Source organism: Hyla sarda, chromosome 10 (genome assembly GCF_029499605.1).
Source record: "Hyla sarda isolate aHylSar1 chromosome 10, aHylSar1.hap1, whole genome shotgun sequence".
Classification (NCBI taxonomy): Eukaryota; Metazoa; Chordata; class Amphibia; order Anura; family Hylidae; genus Hyla; species Hyla sarda.
The window spans coordinates 28,776,959-28,796,574 of NC_079198.1; the positions used below are offsets into that span (position 1 = coordinate 28,776,959).

Consider the following 19,616-nt stretch of genomic DNA (forward strand, 5'->3'; position numbering starts at 1 on the left):
TATATTAATGGCCCATACAAAAAATATGGAGAAAAACTGTTCCAGGTTAAACCCCCCCAAAGGACGAGGGGGCACTCCCTCCGTCTGGAGAAAAAAAAGTTTAGTCTCAAGGGGCGACACGCCTTCTTTACCGTGAGGACTGTGAATTTATGGAACGGTCTACCTCAGGAACTGGTCACAGCAGGAACAATTAACAGCTTTAAAACAGGATTAGATACATTCCTGGAACAAAATAAGATTAATGCTTATGAAGAAATATAAAATCTCATCCCTTCCCCAATATCGCGCCACACCCCTACCCCTTAATTCCCTGGTTGAACTTGATGGACATATGTCTTTTTTCGACCGTACTAACTATGTAACTATGTAACTATGAAGAATCATGTCTTTCAAAAGTATATGAGAGAAGAAAAACTTTATGCTGGTAGGCAGGTGAAGAGTTGGTCTAAGATCCAGTAGGAAATGAGGAAGATCCAGACGAATAAAGTTGTTATCCAATTAAACTAAAATGAAACAGAAAAACAGTGAAAGGGATGGGTAGATAAGGGAGGGATAATGTTCGCCTCCTGTCTTTAATAAAATCTGTATTTTCCGTCACTAAAGGTAGGAAAATCCCCAATTTTATTACAAGACCGGAGGCTTCGCATTATGCAAGTTCAAAGCTTAAACTTTAACTAGAGTAATAATATCACATATACTAAAATAAGGTTAAAATAAGGTTTATGGGACTCTGACCAGCTGGCATGGTGGTGGTAGATGCCAGAGGCACTTGCTGTGTGTATGTATTTAGGCAGGCGTATACATTAAAGTGCTATTTATAGAGTTGGTACAGATGCTCAAAATATACAGAACTCTAGTTTTAGGATGCTAAGTCAAGCCTGGGGCCTGTGACCTAGTGACCTAGTGCAGGACTTTGAGGTCCTTGTATTACATCTTCTCACAGAAGGTTATTGCAGATGGACCGCTAGAAGTAGTATTCTACAAGCACTGAAAATGATAATGGGGACTATAATGTAATGATCTCAGACCATTAACACCCTGGAGCATTGGTGGTGGCTAAAGTAATAGCTCATTTCTGTAACGCATTGGAGAATTGCCATGATACACGGCTGCACTTTGTGCTCTAGCTCAGAGGGCCTACCTAACATGATACCGGTCTCTGTTATGCTGTTTACCCCCCCCCCCCCTAAAAGGCCATGAGGCAAATTTGCCATTTCCTTAGATTGATAAAATCTGTAAAATTTGGCACACTAAAGTTTAAGAATCACTCCCGGAAGTTATTTACATTTTTATGGAAATATGTAGCTGATATTTTTTTTACTTAATCTACGAATCTGACAAACCTGTCTTAACAAGAAACTGTGATATATATATATATATATATATATATATATATATATATATATTTGGTTTGTTTCAGGGTCAATGAAAGAAAAAGAAATCTGAAATTCATCCACTACATAGGCAATAACTTACAGTTTGCTGCTTGTAAGGAGGGTAAAAAAGTTTAACCATTAGACTATGCAGGAACCCATTTGGGACTGGTAGACAAACAGTTACGGGGGTAATTTATCATTGGATATGTAGACTATATTTTTGCTCAAAATTTGTCTCTCAATTCATCCCAGTTACTTTCTTTGGTAGTAATCTGACCAATGTGGCCCAACTTTGCTTTACTTTTTTCATATTACGGACTAATTCTAATAAAATTAAGAAATATATTTGTGGCTCAAAAGCTTACTATACTCCAAGATAAATTTCTTAAGGGGTGTGGTTTCCAAAATGTATTTTTTTGGATGTGTTCTTTTATGTTTTGGCACCTCAACTCCTTTGCAAACCTAGTATTGCGCCTGAAAAACACCCTAAGAGTACGGTAACACAGGAAGGTTACTTGTGAGTTTCCTGCTACGGGTTTAAGTTACTTGCTGTGGATTTTCTGTAGTGACATCTCCGCAGCCAAAAAATCTGCAGCAGATTACATTGACCTCAATGGGGTCTGCTGTGGATTCTCCGCTGCAAAAATGTTGCAGCGGGAAACTCGCTATGGGAAACTTTCAGGTAACTTGCCCGTATGAATGTACCCATATATGAAGAAGGCCCCAAAATCCATGCAGCGCTCCTTTATTTGTGAGGTCTGTGTGTGAGGCAAGCAGCGCACTGGGGCCACACATAGGATTTTTCTACTTCTAAGCCCTCTAATGTCCTAAAAATGTAAAAGGACAATTATCCAAATAAAGGAAACATAAAATAAACATATTGTAAATGTGTTTTATTAACTTGTTCATGCGGTAGGACTATCTATCTTAGAATCTCCAAATCATTTGAATAAGTTAAACAATTACAAATATATTTACATATAAAGTAAGACACATTTGAAAAATAGACTGTCTGCAGGTTGTGTGTGGTATTACAATTCAGCTCCATTCACTTCAATGGAACTGAGCTATAATACTGTGGTGGCCCAGTACAGGAGTTGTACCCCTGTACCCTTGCTGCTCTGTCAGGCAGCCTCCCTGCAGTGTCCCCTGGGCCCCCTTCACCTGTTCCCTTTGTACAGTTGGTTTTATGCTATGTATTGTATATAAGAGTGTTGTTCTTTTAAGAATATTTGTCATGTGGTTAACCTGTTGTCATGTGAGTGTAACCCAGTGAGGTGTCAGTGACCATGTGACCAAAGGGTCCTAAGGGTGACCTATGGGACCCCACCAGAGTCTCCCCTATATATAAGTCTATCTTTGAGCTCAGCTCTGAGTCTTTGTTGAGGTCCAGTCAAGTCAAGTCCTAAGAGTGTGTCTGGAGTCCATAGGAGGCCACAAGTCAGTCCAGCAGCCACAAGTCTTCATGCAAGCTACAATTGGGGTATAGTGAGTCCCATTCAAGTCAGTCAAGTCAAAGTCATCTGTCTTCAGTCAGTGTGGCCTGCAGCAATATTGTCCCAGTCCACTACAAGTCCCAGCAAGCCCTGAGGTCACTGGTCACCTCCGTGGGCCTGACTAAGCTGTATTGACTGTTCCATCTGTCACTCAGTAAAGCTACCGTTGTCTGTAACTTGGTGACCGAGTCATTACTGCCCCCATGCCTAGCCCAGGATCCAGCGGTATACCTTCAGGTGGTAGTGAGGATAAACCACGCCCTGGCGTCACAAATAGAAGGGGTTAATGCCATCTGCCCCTAGGGTAATTCCATCTGCCCTGCATCACACCCTCTACCACTATACCACACACAAGCTCTGTTTTTCTAATGCAGGATAATCCCCTTTAGGCTAAGTTTCTACCTTTTTTTTTTCTTTTTTCTTTTTTTTTGCAAAAATGTCGCCAAAAACGGCACAAATGTGACACGGTGGTTGTTTAGTTGAAAAAACGCTGTGGGCAGATGTTAGCTGAAGGTCAATAGGGATTTCCAAAATGCCAAATCCACATATTTCACTCGTCTTTTTATGGTTTTGAGCTTAATGGCAGTTTTCCAAAATTACAGCATGTTGAGACTATGGCATTTTTTGTGTCAAAATCTTGGCGTTTCTCTCCCATAAAACACAATGTGGGATTATCATTATTGTTTTTTTTATGTTTTTCTGATTTTTTCTTCCCATTTATTCAATAGAAATCCTTGGGTCACTTGAATCACATGACTTGTCATGATCAAAAATGCAGGGGAAAAATGTCATAGAAGAAAAAAGTGAAGACCCACTATTTTTGAAAAAAACTTTACAAGAACTGCATCTTGGGAGTGCAGAATGACAGGGCAGTTTTTGTGGTGTCTTTTTAAAGATCAAAAAACATGTCATGACAAAAAAATAAGTGGAAACTTTGCCTGAAGGGTGTGTTCACAGGGGGCGTTTAAGTATCCGTACCGCTGATAATTCTGCTACAATTTTACAGCTATTTTCCAAAATCAAAGTAAAATTGCTGCAATTTAACGCATATTTGCATGATCACCGTTAGAGATTAGTATTGGATCAAGAAGTGAGGTAAATAACAATAAAAAGAGGGAAGAAATCCTGGAACTCACCGCTGTGAAATGGATCAGCGTAGTAGGGCCGCCATGGATCACCGGAATGGTGCGGGAAGCTCAGAGGCTACAAAAAAATAAAAACAAATACTTAAAATAGATGTCAAACAGATTTGTCCATAACTAAATACATTTATGACTGGAATTATATCAGAAAGTAAAACAGTAAAATAGACAATACAATATCTGTATGTAACGAGGCCTTTGTGCATGTAAAAAGCAATAAATAGATAAGAACAGGCAAAACAATAAAAAATAAAACCACAGGCAATAGGTGGTGAAACCACAATTAATACATAAAAGTCTGTATCTTGTAAAAAAGAAGCGTAACCAGTAATCTTATGAGGGTAAAGAATGATAGTACTCTGCAGAGGTGTAACTTGTAGCTTTAGGGCTTAATGTAAACTAAATTGGCACACAGTGCCGTTCACCTTCCTGGTGTTTGCAGCACCAATGTCTGTGATGAGCCTCCTTGACCTCCACTCCATACACGGCAGCTGCTAGTAAGTTTTTCCTGCAGAACGACGATATGGGCAGGAAATAGAAGTGCCGTACCTGCGGTATGAGGGTCGTTGAGTTGCTGGGAGGAGACAAACTGCTGCGGTTTCTGTATCCTCGTGGAATGCGGTTGCATCCTCAGGATTTATAGTAATAAATGGAAACTGATAAAGGTCTGTCAAGATAAATACAAAGCCATGGTATGGCTTACATCTGGATGGGCTAAACACATTTCAGGACCACCATAGGTCCCTTCATCAGTAGCCTTAGAGTAGTATTGTGCCCTCATGCAATTGAGTGTCTTTTCATAGTGGCCAAACATTGGCCAAACATTTTGGATTGCAACTTTCCATTTGGGTATAAAGTACTGACAGGAACATGGATGAAATGGTGCATTCAGTGGAAATAAAATACATAGATATAATTAACCTAAAATGTGCAGCCATGAAAAGCAATCCATAGCAAAGTAAGTAGTAAGTTTATGTACACTAAAGAAAATTAATATATACTAGAGCAGTTTTTCCCAACCGGGGTGCCTCCAGCTGTTGCAAAACTACAACTCCCAGCATGCCCGGAAAGCCAACTGCATGCTGGCAGTTGTAGTTTTGCAACAGCTGGAGGCACCCTGGTTGGGAAACAGTGTACTAGAGAATTAGAGAAATGTAATGCCAATAGATGTAATGCATGATGGAAATAAAGAAGGGGGGTCTTCATCATGATAAGGATAAAAAGTACAAAATGAGAAGTAATCGGGATAACAATTAAAGGGGTACTCCATCCCTAGACATCTTATCCCGTATCCAAACTCGCACTGTATACAATTTTAATTATGATTATGTCCACTAAATTTATTAAAGGGGTACTCCGCCCCTAGACGTCTTATCCCCTATCCAAAGGACAGGAGATAAGATGTCTGATTGCGGGGGGCCCACCACTGGGGACCCCCGCAATCTCGGCTGCAGCACCCCGCTGTCATCACTGCACAAAGCAAACTCCCTCTGTGTGCAATGACGGGTGATACAGGGGCTGGAGCATCGTGATATCACGGCTCCACCCCCTCGTGACGTCACATTCCGCCCCTTCAATACAAGCCTATGGGAGAGCATGTGGCGGTCGTCACATCACTTCCCATAGACTTGCATTAAGGGGACGGGCTGTGACGTCACGAGGGGGTGGGGCCGTGACGTAACGATGCCCCGGCCCCTGTATCACCTGTCATTACGCACATAACGTGTTTGCTCTGTGCAGTGATGACAGCGGGGTGCCGCAGCCAAGATTGGAATGGAGTCTGCCTGACAGGGCAGCAATGGTACAGGGGTGCAACTCCTGTACTGGGCCACCACAGGTGATCAATAGGAGTTTCGTATCTGGTGTAATTCCATATATCGAATGAGGATAATGTGTATGAAATTTCATAATTAGGATCCATAAATAAGTTGTAAGAGATGAGATTACATGAGTTGATATGACAAATCTATATGAATGATACCTGAAGTTCATGAGGAAAGAACATTCATGCTGATGGATAGTGCATTAAAAGAGTGCATAATGAAAATTAATGTATTTTCCTTTTTTTGATATGTGTGCCAAAAAACAACAATATTTTTTACATTATCATCATGAGATAGAGTATGCGCCCTCTAGCTTCTCCCTCTGGCCTGAAGTGGGTCTGTCAGCGATAACATTTGTATTACGAAAAAGTGGGCTCTACCTCAAACAATAATCAAACAATTGGGTGCTTATCTCTGCTTGTATGCAAATCGTGCAAACAAATAGAGAAGAACAAAGCAGACAATGATAGTACACAAAAAATAATCAAAAATAGCTTTATTATCAAAAATTACAAATATCTGACACACTTAAAAACATTTAAAAAGGAGGTCCAAAGACCAAATTGGACCACCCTAAGCCAGAGAGAGGGACCCCAGAACTGATCTGGCGATTCCCCCTCAGAAAGCAAGGACACCCGTGTAATTGATAGTCTATAAGTGTCAACTTAATCCTCTCTATTGACCAATGGCCCTACAGAAATAAAGTGCAATAAATACAAATGGCTGCTACTATGCAATTCACAATAACTATCAAATGAAGATAATAAATATTAAAGCTTATTCTACAATAGTGCAAGAAATTGCCATACGTAACTATAGAGCAGCTACAACAACAATATAGGTCTAACAAGCATCATATGGTCAGAGGCACAATTGAATATATGTCACATTGTCATCTGAAGAAAAAGGAGAACCCTCTTCGTCGGCGCTGCTCGGATGGTGCAATAATGTGGATGGTACACAGAGTATTATGTAACAATATTTTATTGAAACACATACAACAGGGGGTACAGACAGGACAAGACGCGTTTCGGGAGTGAGCCCTCCCTAAGGGAGGGCTCACTCCCGAAACGCGTCTTGTCCTGTCTGTACCCCCTATTGTATGTGTTTCCAAAAAATATTGTTACATAATACTCTGGGTACCATCCACATTATTGCACCATCCGAGCAGCGCCGACGAAGAGGGTTCTCCTTTTTCTTCAAACCGTACTTTGTTCCAAGACTTCTGCCGACCCCTGCGAGGACATCGGCCGCAACCCACAGGCTGCAGCTCCGGATTATCGCTCACTACCCCAACACGGAGGGGTTACATGCATGAACCCAAGGTTCACCTAAGGTGAGCATATTACCTAATTTTTCGCATTAACAGATATCATCGGAATTACACGAGGCGCTGTCCTCCTTTTTTTGCTTTTCTATTTTATACACTGTCATCAGAGTTCCGGCGACGTTCCGTCACTCTAGGTCCCCAGTTCCCATGCGTTCCGTCACTAAGCTGTTTTTGATTATTTTTTGGTGTGCTATCATTGTCTGCTTTGTTCTTCTCTATTTGTTTGCATGTCAGCGATAACATAACACCCTGGGCTCTTCTCTTGTAATATGTGGAATGTAAAGTCTTTTCCGTGAACTGCAGCAAGTAATACAGCATTGTAGGAACCAGTTTCATAACCAATCTTGAAGGACCAGATCTATTCTCATTTACCTAATTGTAATCTGCTCTGATGTGGCAGCTGCATATTCTTGTTGTGCTGGTTCTTAAAGGGGTACTCCGCCCCAAGACATCTTATCCCTTATCCAAAGCATAGGGGATAAGATGTCTGATCGTGGGGGTCCCACCGCTAGGGACCCCCGCGATCTCCCTGCATTTGTTTAGACCGTTGGGTGCAGCGCTGGAGGCTCTTGACATCACTGTTATGCCCCGCTCGTGATGTCATGACCATGCCCCCTCAATGCAAGTCTATGGGAGTGGGCGTGGCAACTGTCACGCCCCTCTCCCATAGACTTGCATTGAAGGGACATGGCCATGATGTCATGAGTGGGGTGTGACCATGACGTCACGAGCCTCCGACCCGCATCGCCAGTCATCCATGCACCAGATGTCTGGGGATATTCCAATCATTTCATATTATGCCATACCATTGTGATCAATAAGGGCCCAATGAAGGGGCAATGAAGAGACTGTATTCTACACTCATATGAATCACATACATTTTTGTTATTTCTAATTGCAATAAAGTTTGTGTTTTGTTTATAAGATTTATCCTTTTGATTATTTAACTTTTTTTTTTTTTTTACTAATATTATTATTTTTAGAGAACCAATAAATCTATCATTTTAATGAGTTCCATGCAATGATGATTACCTGATGCTGGGTTATCCCCAGAGATTCCAGTTGATAGCTTTGTCATTTATTTTTCCTCCTGTGAATATACAAAAAAAATGTTTTATATTTTACAATTAATAATCTGTTGAATATATTATTTAGGTTATTATGGATGTGCGGATAACTAATATATATGTGTGTGTGTGTATTTAGTTTTTTCATGTAACATATGCACTGTAGTTTTTTTTTTTTGCACTTAATAATAAATTAATAATCACTTCTGGGGTTTTTCGTTACAATTTTTTGTATAATATTTTTTCTTTATTCTGTTTAGTGATGAGCGGCAGGGGACATGTTCAAATTCACGATATTTCTCCAAAATATGGACGAGTATTAGTCCTATGTTCATGAAATTGTAAATGGTTCATTCTCTTTTTTTTCTTTTCCATGCCCAATTATATCTTTCACCTAAAAGAAGGGAAGGATCAGTGTCCAGTCTGAAAGTGCCGATATTCGCATAAATATTCACATAAATTAGCATAAAAAAAACAAATATTTGTCATTACGAATATATATCACTATATTTTAAATATTTGCGAAATTACGAAGTGCCAATATTTGCGGTAAAAATTTGCATTTCAAATATTCGCGCTCAACACTAATCCTGTTATGGTTTTTTTTATTTATTATTTGTTTGTCTTAATTTAATATTTATAGGGGGAGAGGGGAAATTTAAAAATACTTGATACCATAAAACTAGCCTAAAAAAGTAAAAAAAAAGGTTTTCATGCAATCCTCCCATCGAATTTGCGATATTTTGCGAATATTTGGACGAATGTTTGCCCTATAGTCGCGAATTTCGCATATTTGTTCACTTTTTTTCTATGCGAAATTCGTAATAAAATTAGCAAAATGCGCATGCGCGATTATATCTTTCAACTAACTACTTTCCTATTGGTTGCTAGGGATGTTGCTAACCTCTGACAACTGTATTTGCATCTTTCTCATTGGCCCACAAGCTAAAAGAAGGGAGGGATCAGTGTCCTCTGGAAGTGCCGCTATTCGCAGAATTTTCGCATAAAATTCGCATTCACATATTCTCCTTCTTTGAACCATAAGCTGGAAGCAGGGAGGGATGATCACTTTTTATTTACACAGTACATGTCATTGTGATGTGTACTGTGAAAATAACTGAAAAAACAAACAAACATTAGTCATAACGAATATAATTTGTTATATTCTAAATATTCACGAAATTGCGAAGTGCTGATATTTGTGAAAAAAATTTGCTATTCCAATATTCATGCTCAACACTACTAGCTACACAAAATGTTCTGACCAGATTATTGTGAAACCGGGTGACCTAAACAAAGTGGGACATCCCCCTCATGCCATCATCATGCCATGGTCATAGACCGCAGTAATGAAAGGGTTAAACTGGCAGAAGAGGATCCTTCCCGTGCTCCTAAGCTGACTAAGAATTGGAACTATTACTTAGGAGTAGCCCCAGAGGAGCAAACGTCAGTCAAGTTCAGTAACGGCAAAAGACGTTGCAGCAGATTGATTGCACGCACCATCCACCATCAAAAAACAATGGGGGTGCAGTTGCCCATAGCAACCAATCGGATTGCTTCTTTCATTTGTAAAAAGGCCTCTTAAGGGTACGTTCACACATACAGGATCATGCGCAGATTTCATGCGCAGGATTTGTAACTGCAGATTAGAAGCTGCGCTCAGTCATTTAGTTTACATTGAAATCTGCAGCAGAAAATCCTGAGCATCAAATCCTCCGCATCAAATCTACGTACGTGTGAACGTACCCTAAGGGTAAAAGAAGTGAGTTGATTGGTTGCTATGGGCAACTGCACCACTTTTTATCTACACAAATTTTGATGAATCTCCCCAGTGGGTGGTTGATAAGGTGTTAAAGGGGCTGTCTAGTTTACAATTCTGTTTCTATCTTTTACCATATTAACAATTCTGGGGGAGATTTATCAAAACCTGTGCAAAGAAAAAGTTGCCCAGTTGCTCATAGCAACCAATCAGCTCGCTTCTTTCATTTTGCAGAGGCCTTGTTAAAAATGAAAGAAGCAAGCTGATTGGTTGCTACGGGCAACTGGGCAACTTTTCCTTTGCACAGGTTTTGATAAATCTCCCCCAGAGGGGGAGATTTATCAAAACCTGTGCAAAGGAAAAGTTGCCCATAGCAACCAATCAGCTCGCTTCTTTCATTTTGCAGAGGCCTTGTTAAAAATGAAAGAAGCGAGCTGATTGGTTGCTATGGGCAACTAGGCAACTTTTCCTTTGCACAGGTTTTAGTTGCTCAGGATCCTCATCTTATGGCCAGAGGAAGGTTACAACGAGGGTTTCTCCCTGTGCTAAGTTTAAAAGACAACCCCTTCATATACATGACTACTGTGCAAAACTTCACTTGCCCTGTGGTGGCGCTGCAGGGAAACTGAACACTTATTGCAAGATTTTCAGATTACTGCTGATTTCCTATAGATGAACATTTGTGTGTGTTTTTTTCTTGTCATGCGAAATGTGTCTCCATAGACGGCAAAGCATTTCCAAGCGGGTTCCGCAGAAAGAATTGACATGCCAATTCTTTCTGTGAAGGCCAGTATCGGCATTTTCATGGCAGATGTTTCCACTAGTGTTGCTCGCGAATATTCGCAATTCGAATATTATTCGCGAATATCGCATATTCGCGAATTCGCGAATTTCGCGAATATAGCGCTATATATTCATAATTACGAATATTCGTTTTTTTTTTTGTTTTTTTTTCACAGTACACATCACAGTGATCATCCCTCTCTGCTTCCAGCTTGTGTGGTGTAAAGAAGACTCTAATACTACTGTGTGAGACTGGCGTGCGAATTTTCGCGTATGCTAATTTTGTATATGCAAATTTTCACATGCGTTAATTTTCGCATGCGCGAACTTTCGCATATGCGAAAATAAAACGAGGTGATAACGAATATGCGAATATTTGCGAATATATGACGAATATTCGTCCATATATTCGCGAATATTCGCAAATTCGAATTTGGCCTATGCCGCTCAACACTAGTTTCCACCACGGAAATTCCACTGTGTGCATGGAGCAACAGAACCCATTGAAAACAGCTACATTTCCAAGCTCAATTTTCTGCTGGATTCCACTCAGAAATTCCACCATGTGAACATTGCCTAAGGAGTCTAGATATATAAGGAGCTGTCTGTCTAAAAATGTAGAGAATCTAAGAATCAATTCAACTTGTCAGGCTAGAACTATGAGGGACATTCATCAATGTTTGCTTATGTATTCTTTTTTTTTTGTAATTTTTTCTTTACTTTTTTTTTTTTGCTTATGTGTGACTTATTTATCAACTGGTTTCAGCCTGTTGATAATTTTCTTTCACGTAAGCAATTTCTTCTTTTTTACTTTGGTAGTAGCTTTTTCTGCTCCATGTTTGAGCTGGAGTAAATTTAGTCAATTTTTAACCCTGTTGCGCAGTTGCGACTGTCACAGTTAATAAATACCTGACTACCCGTAGTCCATTTTAAAATTATTACTACGTAGTTAATTTTTGGAAAACTTGCCTTTCTCGCTTTCCAGTCAAAATGTTGCATGAAAAATCGTGTAGTCGCAGTTGCGACAATTTTGCGACAATTATGGTAAAGAAAACCTGACTAAACCCGTTGATAAATGTCCATATATATGATTTATACGTTAGATGGATTGTAATATTACAGGGGTCAGGACATACAGTGCAGTAGTATGTATGGTGCATGTATGAATGGATCACAGTGGATGGGAGTAGGGGCTTTATGTATCCTACATGTGACAAATTATTTTTAGTGTTGAGCAGCATAGGCCATATTCGAATTTGCGATATTCTTTCGAATATATGGACAAATATTCGTCATATATTCGCTATATTCGTAATATTCAAGTTTTTTTTTGCGTATGCGAAAATTCGCATATGTGAAAATTTATGAACTTTATAGCAAATATACCAGTGTAACTTGATAGAAGCAGCAGAAGGGAGGGATCAATATTCGTGAATATTCGCATATTCGCCCGGCGGTCTCACACAGTAGTATTAGAGCTTTCTTTAGACCACACAAGCTGGAAGCAGAGAGGGATGATCACTGTGATGTGTACTGTGAAAAAAAAAAAAAAAAGAATAATTTCGAATATATAGTGCTATATTTGCGAATTTGTGAATATGCGATATTCACGAATAAAATTCGAATTGCGAATATTCGCGAGCAACACTAATTATTTTCTGTTGCAGCTGTTTGCACATGATACCATACTTTGGATATTAAAGGGGTACTCTGCCCCTAGACATCTTATCCCCTATCCAAAGGATAGGGGATAAGATGTCAGATCGTGGGGGTCCCGCCGCTGGGGACCCCCGGGATCTCGGCTGCAGGACCCACCTGTTGCAGCTTCCGGAAACGCTGGAGGCTTCGGCTCCCGACCACGGTCACGTGAGATCGTGACGTCACGATTTCACATCACCGTGGTCGGGAGCCGAAGCTGTCTCGCCCCCTGCCATAGACTTACATTGAGGGGCAGAGCGTGACGTCACATGGGGGCGGAGCCGTGATGTCACGATACTCCAGCCCCGTGATTGGCAGTCATCAGATCCGGAGCGGATATTTTCTCCGGGGCCTGATAAGAGTGGGGTGCGAGATTGCAGGAGTCCCCAGAGGCGGGACCCCACACGATCAGGCAACTTATCCCCTATCCTTTGGTAGTATTGGTCTCAGTATACAGAATTTGATCAGTAACAATATGTTGGTAATATGTATGGTGATAAAATTCCTCCTTGTATACTGGTATTATTGGTAATATTGGTCTCAGTATACAGGATTTGGTCAGTAACAGTATGGTGGTAATACATATGGTGATAATATTTCTCGTTAGTAACTGGATGATTTAAAGGCATGTGTTTTTTTTATCATGGGAAATTGTCTTACCTTAACAGCCTAGGTTCATAAAGTGTATTTCAGGCATATTTCATAAAAAAAATGTGTCCACAAAATCACAGAAAGGTTGCGTAAATATTTTTGACATTAATATGTTCCATGTAAGTCTTTGAAAAAGAGGTTGTTTTGCACACAATATAAAAAAAGGACATAATTTTAGCATCCGTGTCACTTTACACAGCTGTAAAAAACATGTCTTTTTTTACATATTGTGTACACAGACAACTACTTTCCCATACACTTACATTAAGCACATTAATATTAAAAATACTCACACAATCTTTCCACGACTTTGCGGATGCATTTTTTAAAATTAAATACACCTTTTATTTATGATTAACATCTGTCCCCTTCCATTTGTGGGTTCACCTCCACATAGCCCCTTCATGACACTTAGCTGAGAAATAAAAAGACAAGTTTGTGCATAGGCGCAGATATTGCTGACTGTGTGGGCAAGGCTGCAGGGTCAGGTGCAGGGGTTAAGGGGTTAAGGACCCAACCTTGCCTGGGTTCCTTGAGTGGATTGGTATGGTGGGTTGGCCCAGGGCCGGCTGTGGGGTGGGGTAGTAGTACTTTGTACTGTCTAAAAGGCTCGCAACATTCATTACATTATACAGCAAATATGTTATATCAAAGAGGATTAGTAAATCTGTATAAAGCCTCAGCAGAGAGCACTGTTGTTAGACAGAAAGATCAACTCAACTTCAGCAGCTCATAAGTACTGGTAGGATTAAGATTTTTTAATAGAAGTAATTTATAAATCTGTTTAACTTTCTGGAGCCAGTTGATATGGAAAAAAAAATATTTTTTCATGCAATATCCCTTTAACCCCTTAACAATGCCGATGCAGTGCCGTAGAATGAAATTTGTCATAGAATGAAATGCTCCGCCTCCATCACATCCTTTTGGCTCACACTTGTCACGTGACATATTTAACCGTCACGCATTGACGCGCACGGCAGTCTCAGTTTGGCTATCACAGGGAGAGGATCTCTCCTCTCCCTGTGATAGCTGAAGCTGCACGGAGCTCTCATGGCCTCTGTGGCCCGACTTTTACTGTTTTATTGTCACCCGCCAGCGAGCTCGATCGCCAGCACTATCGGGATGCCTATGCCCGATAGCGCTGTCATCTGCTTGCCTCCCCGCCCGCTGCTCTACTCCCCGTCCCTTGCTAACTCTCAGGGAACGGTGAACAGAAAGTAGAGCAGCGAGCGCTGCTAAAGAAGTACTGCGCATGCGCAGCACTACGCAAATAGCGTAGGTAGGTAGATTAGTGTAGGAGGTTGTAATTTAGCATAGTTTAGGCACCACAACTCCCAGCATGGGAGTTGTAGTTTAGGACTACAACTCCCAGCATGCCTAGACAGCTAAAGGCTGCCCAGGCATGTTGGGAGTTGTAGTTAAGCTTAGATTAGACAGCAAAAGGACTACAACTCCCAGCATGCCCGGGCAGCTAAAGGCTGCCCAGGCATGCTGGGAGTTGTAGTTTAGCTTAGATTAGACAGCAAAGGGACTACAACTCCCAGCATGCCCAGACAACTTAAGGCTGCCCAGGCATGCTGGGAGTTGTAGTTTAGGACTACAACTCCCAGCATGCCTAGACAGCTAAATGCTGTCCGGGCATGCTGGGAGTTGTAGTTTAGCTTAGATTAGACAGCGAAGGGACCACAACTACCAGCATGCCCACACAGCTGAAGGCTGCCCGGGCATGCTGGGAGTTGAAATTTAGCTGATGGGACCACAACTCCCAGCATGCCCAGACAGCTGAAGGCTTCCCGGGTATGCTGAGAGTTGTAGTGCAGTGAAGGGACCACAACTCCTAGCATGCCCAGACAGCTGAAAGCTGCCCGGGCATGCTGGGAGTTGTAGTGCAGTGAAGTCACCACAACTCCCAGCATTCCCAGACAGCTAAAGGCTGCCCAGCCATGCTGGGAGTTGTAGTTTTACACAGGTATAAAGTGATTAGCGTAGTGTTAGCGCGATTTTAGCATAGTTAGCGTAGCGTTAGCTCAATTTTAGCATAGCTTTAGTTTAGTGTTAGCGCAGTTTTACAGTTTGAACATTTAAAAAAAAAAAAAACGTGTGTGGTTCCCCGTCTTTTCATTTTCAGCCAAATACCAACCAAACAGCAACAGCCTGACGTTACCAGGGTGGGCGGGGACCATTGTTATGGTTGGGGGTTAGCACTAGCTGTTTTTGGGGCTAACGCAAAGCCCCGTCTTAGTAATGGACTCCGTCTACACAATGGCTTCCACTACTAAGCCTGTAAAGTAATAACAAAGAAAAAAAGCACACACAAGTTAAAACATTTTTATTAGGAAAAACACTCCCCCACAGCCCTCATTAACCATTTTATTAAAAGAAAAAAAAAAACTGCAGGTCATCGTCGTAGTCCACCGATTCCGATGTAGTCCTCCGCATTCACGTATCTGAAACAAGAAGAAAAACACAAAAAAAAATGGGTTAGTACCTGGAGAGCCTAACTTACCACCCCTGTTCCAGCTCCGTCATCTTCCTGCATTGCTACAAGTCCAGTGATGGAGCAGGAACGGAGGTGGGTAAGTGGACTTCTGATCACCGTATCCAGCCATCTATACAGGTGGCCGTATACTGCATTAACATAGCAGAGCGCAACTGCCTCTGCTACTTTTGCAAAACTACAACTTCCATTCTGCCCGGATGGCCTTTGGCTCTCTGGGCATGCTGGGAGTTGTAGCCCCTTCACTTTATGACTAAGCTAAGCTACACCCCACGCTAAACTCTCTAAACTATGCTTTATCTACCTGTAAAACTAAGTTGGCTACACTACACCCGTGTACAACTAAGCCAACTATGCTAGAACTGGACTAACACTACACTACGCTAACTACTCTAAGACTACGCTGCGCTCACTACTCCAAAACTACGCTAACAATACACTACGCTAAATACGCTAAAACTGTGCTAATGCTACACTACACTAAATACATTAAAACTGTGCAAAAACTAAGCTAGGCTAAATACCCTAAAACTACGCTAACACTACACTACTCTAAAAGTGGGCTAACACTATACTACGCTAAATACGCTAAAACTGCGCTATCACTACACTACGCTAAATACACTAAAACTGCGCTAACACTAAGCTACGCTAAAACTACGCTAACACTACACTAAAAGTGCGCTAACACTAAGCAACGCTACAACTGCACTAACACTACGCTATGCTAAATACGCTAAAAGTGCGCTAGCACTAAGCAACGCTACAACTGCGCTAACACTACGCTATGCTAAATACGCTACAACGCTAACGCTAACATTATGCTACGCTAAAAACTGTAAAACTGCGCTAACACTAAACTAAAGCTATGCTAAAATTGAGCTAACGCTACTCTAACTGAGCTAAAATCGCGCTAACACTATGCTAACTACTTTATACCTGTGTAAAACTACAACTCCCAGCATGCCTGGGCAGCCTTTAGCTGTCTGGGCATGCTGGGAGTTGTGGTGACTTCACTGCACTACAACTCCCAGCATGCCCAGGCAGCTTTCAGCTGTCTGGGCATGCTGGGAGTTGTGGTCCCATCAGCTAAACTACAACTCCCAGCATGCCCGGGCAGCCTTTAGCTGTCCGGGCATGCTGGGTGTTGTAGTCCTTTTGCTGTCTAATCTAAGCTAAACTAGCACTCCCAGCATGCCTGGGCAGCCTTAAGCTGTCTGGGCATGCTGGGAGTTGTAGTCCTAAACTACAACTCCCAGCATGCCTGGGCAGCCTTAAGCTGTCTGGGCATGCTGGGAGTTGTAGTCCCTTTGCTGTCTAATCTAAGCTAAACTACAACTCCCAACATGCCTGAGCAGCCTTTAGCTGTCTAGGCATGCTGGGAGTTGTAGTCCTAAACTACAACTCCCATGCTGGGAGTTGTGGTGCCTAAACTATGCTAAATTACAACCTCCTACACTAATCTACCTACCCACGCTATTTGCATAGTGCTGCGCATGCGCAGTGCTTCTTTAGCAGCGCTCGCTGCTCTACTTTCTGTTCCCCATTCCCTGAGAGTTAGCAGGGGACGGGGAGTAGAGCAGCGGGCGGGGAGGCAAGCGGTTGACAGCGCTATCGGGCATAGGCATCCCGATAGTGCTGGTGATCGAGCGCGCTGGCGGGTGACAATAAAACAGCAAAAGTCGGGCCACAGAGGCCATGAGAGCTCCGTGCAGCTTTAGCTATCACAGGGAAATGAGAGATCCTCTCCCTGTGATACCCAAACTGAGACTGCTGTGCGCGTCGATGCGTGACGGTTAAATATGTCACGTGACAAGTGTGAGCCAATAGGATGGGATGGAGGCGGAGCATTTCATTCCTTGGCAAATTTCATTCTACGGCACTGCACCAAACGTAAATGTACGTCCTGTGAGCTGGTACTTAACGCACCAGGACGTACATTTACGTCCTATGCATAACCGCGAGCATCAGAGTGATGTTTGGGTCATGCGCGGCAGGTCCCGGCTGCTGATAGCAGCCAGGGACCCACCGTTAATGGCGGACATCCGCGATCGTGCGGATGTCCGCCGTTAACCCCTCAGATGCCGTGATCAATACAGATCACGGCATCTGCAGCATCGCAGTCACTAAAATGGATGATCTGATCGCCCGCAGCGCTGCCCGGGCGATCCGATCATCCAGAACGGCAGACGGAGGTCCCCTCACCTGCCTCCGCTGCCTTCCATGGTTCTTCTGCTCTGGTCTGCGATCGAGCAGACCAGAGCAGAAGATGACCGAAAATACTGATCAGTGATATGTCCTTTGCATAGCACTGAACAGTATTAGCAATTGAATGTTTGCTATAAATAGTCCCCTATGTTGACTATTAAAGTGTAAAAATAAAAGTAAAAAAAAGTAAAAAAAATTTAAACCCCCCCTCCCCCAATAAAAACATAATTTGTCCCTATTTCAACCCCAAAAAAATGTATGTAAAAAATGTTTTTATATACATATTTGGTATCGCCGCATGCGTAAGTATCCAAACTATTAAAATAAGATGTTAACCCCTTCCCGCAGAATGTCATATATAAACGCCGGGTTGTGCAGTGCGTTCGCGCATCCCAGCGTTTATAAATGACATTCAGTTAACCCGGCGATGCGCAGCATCGCACGGGTTAACTGGCAGAAGTCCCGCTGTTTCCAGCAGGGGACAACTTCTGCTTCACCCCCAGGACCATCCATTGATGGTCCTGGTCAGCGATCACTGTGATTGGTCCCTGTGGACCAATCACAGTGATCTGGGGTGAAAGTTGAGATCCCCCGCACTGCCCGCCCCTGGAAGTCGGGCAGAACGGGGGACGAAGGCTGCAGGGGCTCGCGGGGACCTGCGGCATTCGGGGGGAACACGTGGGGACCGGCGGACTTACCTGATCCAGCGGCGGGACCGGCCACGTGGACTAGCAGCGACGGGTAAGTATGTGGTCCTCAGAGGCAGCAGTGAAGATCTTCACTGCTGCTTCTAGGAGTCTGAAAACTACAACTCCCAGCATGCCTAGACAGCCTTTGGCTGTCTGGGCATGCTGGGAGTTGTAGTTTTGCAACATCTGGAGGGCCCCCGTTTGGAGACCATTGTATAATGGTCTCCAATCTGTGCTCTTCCTGCTGTTGCAAAACTACAACTCCCAGCATGCACTGACTGTCCAGGCATGCTGGGAGTTTTAGTTCAGCAACATCTGGCCCTTCAGATGTTGCCGAACTACAACTCCCAGCATGCCCTTCAGCTGTCTGGGCATGCTGGGAGTTGTAGTTTTGCAACAACTGGAGACACACTGGTTGGGAAACATTGTTTCTAACTCAGTGTTTCCTAACCTGTGTGCCTCCAGCTGTTGCAAAACTATAACTCCCAGCATGCACTAACAGACCATGCATGCTGGGAGTTGTAGTTTTGCAACATCTGGAGGGCCCCAGTTTGGAGACCATTGTATAATGGTCTCCAATCTGTGCTCTTCCAGCTGTTGCAAAACTACAACTCCCAGTATGCACTGACTGTCCAGGCATGCTGGGAGTTTTAGTTCAGCAACATCTGGCCCTTCAGATGTTGCCGAACTACAACTCCCAGCATGCCCTTCAGCTGTCTGGGCATGCTGGGAGTTGTAGTTTTGCAACAACTGGAGACACACTGGTTGGGAAACATTGTCTGTTTCTAACTCCGTGTTTCCTAACTTGTGTGCCTCCAGCTGTTGCAAAACTATAACTCCAAGCATGCACTAACAGACCATGCATGCTGGGAGTTGTGGTTTTGCAACAGCTGGTGCACCCCCCCCCCCTGTGAATGTACAGGGTACATTCACATGGGCGAGGCTTTTACAGTGGGTTTCTCGCATCTTGAGATGCAGCAAATTTTGCGCTGGGAGACTCGCTGTAATCCCCCGCCCATGTGACTGTACCCTAAAAACACTACACTACACTACACTAACACAAAATAAAATAAAAAGTTAAAAACACTACATATACA

At 42.6% G+C, this 19,616-nt stretch overlaps 1 long non-coding RNA gene across 1 annotated transcript; it reads right to left on the reverse strand.

Moving 5' to 3' along the window:
- Positions 1-232: 232 nt before the first annotated feature.
- On the reverse strand, positions 233-10,225 carry LOC130294086 (uncharacterized). The gene is made up of 5 exons (XR_008848377.1): positions 10,128-10,225; positions 8,439-8,628; positions 8,200-8,257; positions 4,009-4,075; positions 233-503 (listed from the first exon to the last, which is right to left on the reverse strand). It is a non-coding gene; the product is annotated as an uncharacterized LOC130294086 (long non-coding RNA).
- Between the last annotated feature and the right edge of the window lie 9,391 nt (positions 10,226-19,616).